General features: G+C 41.2%; 1 non-coding gene across 1 annotated transcript; it reads left to right on the top strand.

The window, feature by feature from the left end:
- Positions 1 to 397: 397 nt before the first annotated feature.
- Positions 398 to 471, top strand: trnar-ucu (transfer RNA arginine (anticodon UCU)). Its single transcript has one exon. It is a non-coding gene; the product is annotated as a tRNA-Arg (tRNA).
- Positions 472 to 9271: the final 8800 nt, after the last annotated feature.

Below are 9271 nucleotides of genomic sequence, written 5' to 3'. Positions count from 1 at the left end.
TGTTTAGAGTTGGACACATCTTTAAAAAAAACATTATTTGACTAAGGCAAAAAAAAAAAGTTTGTTGTCAAGTAAAGGACTAAAAAGAAAGAAAAATACATTATACACGTGTATATTTTTCATAAATAGTAAGTACTATTTTGTGGAGAAAATGGTAACCGTGATAAATGTGTATATTTGAATTTAAAGTCTTAAAAAGTAAATGTTTTTTTTTTTAGATACATAAAGTCCGCCATGTTGGCTCAGAGCCGCAGTTTAGTTGCGCTAGAGCGCCCTCTACTGGCCGTCCGTGGAGAACCAAAATGGCGGCAGTGGTCCTGATGCTGCTGGATGCTGATGAAGGCATTCGCTGTTCAGTGTGTCTCTAAAGCGGGTCTGATCGACTTTTATTGGCTCGGTCTCTGTGGCGCAATGGAATAGCGCGCTGGACTTCTAATCCAGAGGCTCCGGGTTCGAGTCCCGGCAGAGATGCAGTGCAGCTCTAGGATGGGGCATATTAATCGCTTTTATTGTGCCTTTTGTGCACATAAACGATGTGAGTGTAATAGTTTAAGGCAGCTTCCTATCTACGTGCGTTGACCAAAAGCATGCAGAATAAGGCAATAAATGTAATAGCGAGATGAATGGATTTTATATGGACTGATTACCTGAATAAAAATCACTATCCAATCATTGCAAAATTACATGCATCAAATGTTTTGGTTGGTGTGGAAAAACAATGCTAAGATTAGCTAAATAATAATAATAATAAAAATGATCTCTTTGTCACATGTAGGTACACACAGGTTAACATAATGGTAGCAGCGATTTAAAATGAGTTTAAGTGAAATTGCTTTTTAATATTATGGCCATGTTAATATATTACTATAGCCTACTAATATTCTTATTCTTCTTCTTCTTCTTTCTTTTATTTAAAAGGACATTTCAATACAAACAAGGTTGCCCAAAGTGCTGTAGGCCTCCATCAATTAAAAAAAAAAGAATATATATATATATATATATATATATACATTATATATATATATATATATATAATAACTAAAATAAAATATATAAAAAAATATTCTAACACCCAATATTTCTTCACTCAATCCCTTCGCAATATGCGCATGTAATGCCTTTATTTTAATATCATAACACATTTCTCATAATGCCATGTTATTAATTTTATTTGAAAGAATTGTAATACGTTAAAAAACATGCGTTTCTTTGTGTTTGTTGAGACAGAGGTAAATACGAGATTTAAATTGAATTATTTTAATGGGCCCATTGAGCGTTTTTTGATATGCATTAAGTAGCCAAGTTCAAGCACCAGATCTGGGTTATTTTTATGGACAAAAAAGTATCTTGCATTGAGGTTTGATTCTGGGTAGTATATAGCCTAAGAAGTTTATAATGATAACATTATCATACAGTCCAAATTCAGCCCACTAGTTGAGATTCTGTCCAGCAGATGGCAGAGCAAACAAAGATGTGTAGCCTACAGTAGGCTATACGTTCAGAAAACGTTAAGTCTGAATGAAAGTGATCACGAAAATCAACTCAGGGTAAATATAATTAAATATCCTTTTACTGCCAAACTGCAATTGCATCTATAGACAAGTTTAAATGAATGCGTTCCTATATTTTCCATCTTTACTGGCATGTTATCCAGTGAGCTAATGCATATGCTGTCAACATTTTGCCCCTCAAAGTCCTTCTCCTTCCAACAGGGCTGAACGCACAGTGAAAAAATGCGAGTCCAAGAATACGATGAAGAAAAGAGAAGGTTTATTTCTCCGCCCCGCGGGGTCTGTTCTCTTTGTCGCTCTGGAGTTCTGAAGAGGGAGGGCAACTCAACTGAACTGGGGTGGGTGTGACCGGTCTTCGTTTAGCTCTGCGTTGTGTTTGTGGATGAACGAGACCGGGCAACAGAAAGTACTCCAGACAGATTTTATTCTGCATGAATAAAAAGAAATATCACATCAAAAGCGAGTCTGTGGCCTTCTCTCGCGATTCAGCCTCTCTTCAGTCGCATTTACCGCGAACTGCAGGACATTTTACACTTTTATAAACATGCATTTCAGTTTCTCATATAATCAAATCTTGTTGGTTCAAAAGATTTCACAAAAAAATAAAAGCATTTTACATAAATTCAAAACAATATTAACATAAACATGAAAGAGAACATACCTGCATGAATAAAAAGAAATATCACATCAAAAGCGAGTCTGTGGCCTTCTCTCGCGATTCAGCCTGTTAGTGAAAGGCATTATTTTAGCCAACAGAGCTTGCACACTCATGCTTAATGAATTCTCCCCGAAAATACATGTTATGACTCATCACGTTATTAACACAAACTCCATACATGTTTGAATAAGATTAAAGTGCATTTTAGAACAAAATTACATGTTGTATTACAATAAACAAAACTCATATCAAACTTTTTAGACGGAGCGTCAGTACAACCCACCTCTCTTCAGTCGCATTTACCGCGAACTGAAAGAGAGCAACCGGAACCGGAACATGAGTCTTAAAGGAGCCACGCACCGCATTTAACAATACTACAAAATGACCATGTAACCATAGAAATATGACATCTCAATTAAATAGAAATCAATATTAGAAGAATAAATGAAATTCCAAAATACAAAATAATGAAAGAAATATAACAAATGATAATAAGAAAGGGAGATTTTGAGTGAAATTATTAAATAAATATTTTACACCCGTTACATTCACCTCCCCTAATTTCACCAAAATTCTATATGCGCATAAAGAGGATTTCCTAAAGAATCACAATGCAAAAATTCCACAGTTACAGCAATAAAAGCTATCTGTCTTGACAGATACAGAGAAATTTGAGGGTGATCAGGCCTCAAAACCTCTTAGTAAAGTATGTTGCCAAATACACCATACCACACGTAAACTTTGCAACGAATCCTCATTCACATTATTCTTATATGGCAATGAAAAATATATATCAGAAAATAAAATCGAAAATAAACTTCCTACCCAATCATGAATATTAGAATAGGCTTAAAAGGGACTGTGACTTTTTCTGGAACCTATCTGACAAGCTTGGCATTTTAAATGGCTTTTGAGCCATGGTCTCAATCAGACGGTTGACTTTTTTTTACTACTCTACCAGCCCGTGTTGTAATTGTGCCTTGCGCTTGTTCAGGACCTGGCATTGACACATCACGTACCGGTGAATCGGAGTCAACGATATCTGAATTAGTAAAGTCAGATGTTGCCAATAGATTGTCACGATCAGAAGTTTCCGTGCTCAACGTTTTTTCAGGGAGCACCTGGTTTTGGCTGTCTTGACCAGGATTAACACAGTAAGTGTCATCACTTTCCTCTGCATCCAGTTCCATTTGTACATCAAGAGTTTCTGAACTCTTTGAAACATCCTCATTCATTACTAATGAATGTGTTTTCTTTTCAGGATCTTCATCTTCCAAGGAATCAGCGGAATCTGTTGATTGGCTCTCCCACTCGGAACTGTCCGAGCAATCGGCAACCGTTGATCCACATCTTTCATCCTCAGGACATGTCACAGGTAAGAAACTGATGTCTAAGAGCATGTTCCGATGTACGACTTTAATATGTCCTTTGTCATCCTTCACTTTGTATATGTGTGTCTGGGGATCATTATCCACAATGGTGTACACAGTAGGTTCCCATCTATCTGCCAACTTCCTTTTTCCTCTTTCTCCTTTATTGGCAATGAGCACTCTATCTCCATTGTTCAAATGTACTCCCTTGATCTTGCGGTTATACATCTTGGTCTGTTTCCTCTGTTCTTGTACAGCATGTTTTTGAGCAATTTCAGCTGCTTCGTGAAGATGGGACATTAAAGTGGCGACATAGCTGCTATAATCAACAATCACTGGATCCTTCGATACTTGCTTGAACATTATGTCAACAGGTAATCGTGGGACACGTCCAAACATGAGTTGGAAAGGTGCGTAACCCGTTGTCTCGTGTATTGTTGCGTTGTAAGCGAAGGTCAGAGTCTGGATTTGTTGTGGCCACTTATCCTTAGATCTCAGAGGCAAGGAGCGAAGCATACTTCCCAATGTTCGGTTGAACCGCTCTGTGATGCCATTTCCCATAGGATGATAGGCAGTTGTACGAGATTTGGAGACCCCAGAAAGTGCTAGCAGTTCAGCAATGAGCTCACTCTCAAAATTTGTTCCTTGATCCGTATGGATCCGCTCAGGAAACCCATACACACAGAACACATGGTCCCATATCTTCCGAGCAACTTGCTTAGCTGTCTGATTGCTGCAAGGAAAGGCGTGTGCAAGCTTAGTGAAATGATCCGTCAGGACCAACACATCCACTGAACGCTGTTTGTTATCTTCTGCACTCCAAAAATCAAGACAGACTAACTCCATAGGTGCAGAAGTTTGAATACTTTCCAGTGGAGCTCGAGCAGCTGGCTCAGGTGTTTTTGCCAAAATGCACCGCCTGCAACACTTCACATATTCTCTGATCTCGCGCTCCATCTTGGGCCAGAAGAAGCGCTGTCTTGCCAAGTGAACTGTTCTAGCCTGTCCTTGGTGACCGGCAAGATCGTGAAGACCGTGTAGAGCTTTTTCTACCATGCTCTGAGGCAGAACATACTGATGTCTTCTCTGTCTGCTTATAGGTTCCTTAGTCACCCTGTACAGAATCCCATCACACACTTTTAAGTGATCCCATTGCTTGACAAGGGCTAAAGATCTATAGTCGAGCTTTTCCCTCTCTCTTCTTGAAGGGCGTCTTTTACGAAGCACGAAAGGGAGAACCTTGGAAATGGTAAGGTCGAGCTCTTGACTTCTTTCCAACTCTTCATGAGAGAACATAGGCAGAGGCTGTTCACCATGGCTAGTGTCTGCAATCTGCTGAACTAACTGCACCAGCTGAACTGCTCGTGTCACCGTCGCCATTTCCCAGTCATCTTGGACATGGCAAAGTGTCTTGACGGCCACTGGATCACATGACTGCATACTACAGCTCGATTGACATCCAACCAGATCACTTATCTTGTGGCAATCAACCTTCAGACGAAACACATCCTGTATTCCTTCTTCTCCTACAGCATCAGCTTCGGTAAGTAAGCGGTTGTAACTCTCATTCATGAGCCTATGACCAATTGATCTTGCAAATGGATCTCTGCTTAAGGCATCAGCCACAATGTTCTTGACTCCTGCGATATGTTTTATGTCGAAAGAATAAGGGGCTAGTTTTGAAACCCACCTTTGTTCGCAGGCATCGAGTTTCGGCTTGGTCATAATGTGCGTAAGTGGATTGTTGTCAGTCCAAACTGTGAAGCTGTGCCCCTTGAGCCAGTGACTGAACTTTTCGCACACACTCCACTTCAAGGCCAAAAACTCGAGCCTGTGCGCAGGGTACTTCTTCTGTGACACGGTTAGGGTCTTGCTGGCGAAGGCAATTGGCCGAGCAATTTCTTCCCCTGCTGGAACTTGGGATAGCACAGCACCCAACCCATCCAGAGATGCGTCAATTGAAAGAATCAAAGGCCTAGAGAAATCAGGATGTGCAAGCACAGCACAGTTCACCAGCTTCTCCTTTAGTGTATTGAAAGCAATATCGCATTCCTCCGTCCAATCACTTGGATTCAGCTTCCTGAATGTGCCAACAGGCTTCCTTACTTTCTCTTTGCTTCTTCTCTTCTGACCCGCAGTTAGAGCAAATAGAGACTTAGCGATCGAAGAACAATTAGGAATAAAGTGTTGATAGTAGAAAATCATTCCTAAAAATGACTTGATTCTTCGCGCTGATGGAGTGCAACCATCTTCCTCCATAAGTTGCATCTTGGACATTTTGGATATCACATCCACCTTCGTAAAGTCCACAGAGACACCATGGCCAGAAACAATATGGCCCAAGAATTTCACTGAATCACGCAAGAAATGACACTTTTTGGGACTCAGTTTAAGGTGATGTAACCTAAGTCGCTGAAAAACCATTTCAAGCCTGCTCAAAGCCTCTTGCTCTGTGGACGCGAACACAAGTAAATCGTCCAAATAACAGAGTAAGCTGGTAAAGTTCATATCTCCAAAAATGCTAAGCATCATCCGCATGAACGAAGCTGGACTGTTGCACAAGCCTTGTGGCATGCGGTTATACTCATGCAGTCCCATAGGAGTAATGAAAGCGGTGTATTTTTTGTCTTGTTCATGCATGGGCAAATTGTAGAACCCGGAGGTCAAGTCCAAAGTGCTGAAGTAATTGTTTCCTCCTAAAGCAGCAAGGCAGTCGGACTGGTGAGGGAGTGGGTGAGCATCTTTGAGTGTTCTCGCATTAAGCCACCTGAAGTCCGTACAGATGCGGAGGCTTCCATCCTTTTTCCACACAAGTACTAATGGCGATGCATACTCGCTTACAGATTTTCGAATGATACCCTGCTCCTCCATGTCAGTTAACACCTGACGCAACTTCTGGTAGTGAGCAGGAGGGATCCTCCGATATGGCAACCGGAAAGGCCTCTCATCAGTAAGTCGGATGCGGTGTTCAAATTCCTTAGCCTCACCACAGTCTAAGGGATGCTTAGAGAACACATCATTGTAATTCACCAATAACTGTACAAGTTTCTCTTTGGATTCCTCAGTGACTTTGCAGAGATCAATGTCAATTTCGCTTAACCCAACATCTTGCAATCTCAAATCCGAAGCACCATTTGGAGTAGCTTGCATCTCTGAACTAACTTCCTTCATCTTTCCAGTGCCCTGGAAAACTGGGAAATCTTCTACAGCTAGACAAGGTGAAACATCTGCCAATTTCCGATTCTTCCTTAGCGTGACAGGTTGGTCAGACAAATTGGTTATTTTCATAGGTACCCACCGATCACCCCACATAGATGTTATCACACGAGCTACCATGATGTTTCTTGGCATAGTTTTGGAGGTAGTTGGTTCAACGAGAATGGTGCTCCCAAGGGACAATGGAGTGTTGCTGGGCAGTCTTCCCCACACTAAATGCTCTTGTCTAGCAGCAAGAGTTACAGCATGATGGAGCTTTACTGTTCCGATTTTGGTAGGGATCTCATCATGTCGCCAGCGTGTGAGATTTGACATAACATCCAAAAAGTGTTCACCGTCCGGTGATAACTGTGTAGCACGTTGCGATATGAAGTCCCAATACTCATCTGTGTTCTTCATTCGGTTCACAATATGTTTAATCAGGTTAGTGCCCAGAATTAGATCATCGTGTTGTCCTGGAACAACGAGAACTGGAACTCGACAGCTGATGCCATACACTTTCATACTAACTTCGTACAAACATTTTGGCTGTGCGGTCCTACCCCCAACACCGACAAGAACGATATTCTCTGGTAGTGATTTCCTGTCCAAAACAACATTTTCAGCCAACAACTTTTGTTCAGCTGTCTCACTGAGGGTACAAGACATGGAGCCAGTGTCGAGCATTCCTCTCATATGGAACTGACCATTTAAAATCACAGAAGTATAGAAAAGCTCATCAAAAGCCTTTATTGTCTGCATATTTTGTGCGTATATCACGCAAGTACCATCAGATGCAGTATGGCATGCATTCTCATACTGCAGCTCCAGATCACTTATGAGGGTTTGATCATCACCCACACATCCCCTCTCCAAATGTGGGTCTAATGGTTTAAAGGACCAGCTCCTCGTGGCGAGTAGTTTACCTCCAGACTGTCATGTCTACTCCACTTCGGGCACTCTCTTTTCCTGTGTCCATGTTCGAAACAAAACAAGCATAAACCGTCTCTTCTACAATGTGCAACTGTAGAGTGGTCTATGCCTCTGCACACTTTGCAAAACTTCCTGCTCACATTCCCATGCCTAAATGAATCTACGGGTACAGAGGGGGTTTGCATGCTTTGTTTCAGCACACGATCAAGCAAACTGATAAGGGACTGAGTGCAGCTATCACCTGTCTGAGCTGATGGTGTAACTGGCAACCCACCTTGACCTGCTGACACTTTCGGCTCATTTCCAGACATTCCATCATCTAAATTTGACATTTGGGTATTGGCAGCCACAGTTTTCTCAAAGGCAGAACGATTAGACTGTGCCTTCATTTGTGCTCTTTTCTCAGCTTGATATTCATCAAGACGTTCTTGTATTTCAGCTGCCGTCCACCTATCAGCAGACTTGAACCTCAGGATAGCAGATAGAGATTGATCAGGACAATGTTTAACAAACATTTGTGTCACCTCACGGGTAGGATCTTCAATACTTCTGCCCTGCCTTCTCAAACATTCGTCAGCAACATCAACAGCTTTATTAAGCCGAATCCAATATTCCATTGCATTCTCTCCTGCTACAGGTAAAGTGCAATAAAAGTCAGCAAGTGGCATAGATGAATATGTCAGTTCGCTGAAGTGTTGCTTGAGTATGTCTGTGACAATTCTTGGGTTTGTTTCAGGCTTCAGCGATGGATTGCTGCGTAGTGCTATCTTGATCACATCTTTGGCTCTTCCCATTAAATTCGACATGATCTCATCCGCCTGTTCAGCTAAAGGAACACCTTTCTTCCTCAAATAAACATCCATGAGTTCTTCCCATTCGTGTATTGACAATTTGTCAGATCCATCCCCTCTGAAACAGGGAGGTGCCTTAACATCAGGCTTCATTACTAACTTCATGCCAGTGAAATTAAGAGAAGGTGACTCCATGTGAACCTGGCTCGTCCCCATGCTCTGCGTTTGAATATCAGGGCACTCATTTTTTTCACTGCTTTTTTTCAGCTGATCAGATATTGACTGCCCTATTTGTTGAGCAAGCTGTGTGATCAAACTACTCAAGTCAGCATTACTGTGGTCTCGGCTGTCTGAAGCAGCACCTTCACACTTCTCTGATTCAGTAGTATGCACTCTACCGGGATTACGGGTAGAACAGAAATCAGGAGAGCCAATATTAACTGTCCTTCTGAGTGGTGTCTGTTCAAGTTCACCAAATATACGGCCCCTAGCAAAACCCAATTCAAACCCATCATTAGGAGAGTAACTTGTCTTCTCACTATTTTGTGACATCATGAGTTTTACAAATCAACAAAAATAAATTAAAACAGATAATGACCACAGAAAAAAAACTGTTCACATGTGTACACTACACACCTAAGAGTAATACACAATCAAATAATCAAACAAAAATGTCAAATTCAATCTTTTCTTTGTCTCTCTTTTTTTTCTGTAAATATGAAGTTTCAACCTTTTTTTGATACAGTCTAATGTCCAACCTGTCTTTCCTTTGGCACAGATACAGGCAGATTTGGACGTTCCAGAATGCAGCAA

This window comes from Rhinichthys klamathensis, unplaced genomic scaffold (assembly GCF_029890125.1).
Source record: "Rhinichthys klamathensis goyatoka isolate OS25496 unplaced genomic scaffold, OSU_Roscu_1.1 h1tg000165l_1, whole genome shotgun sequence".
NCBI classification, from domain to species: Eukaryota; Metazoa; Chordata; class Actinopteri; order Cypriniformes; family Leuciscidae; genus Rhinichthys; species Rhinichthys klamathensis.
The sequence above is the reverse complement of the archived record's forward strand: the minus strand, read 5'-3'. Positions and strand labels throughout refer to the sequence as shown.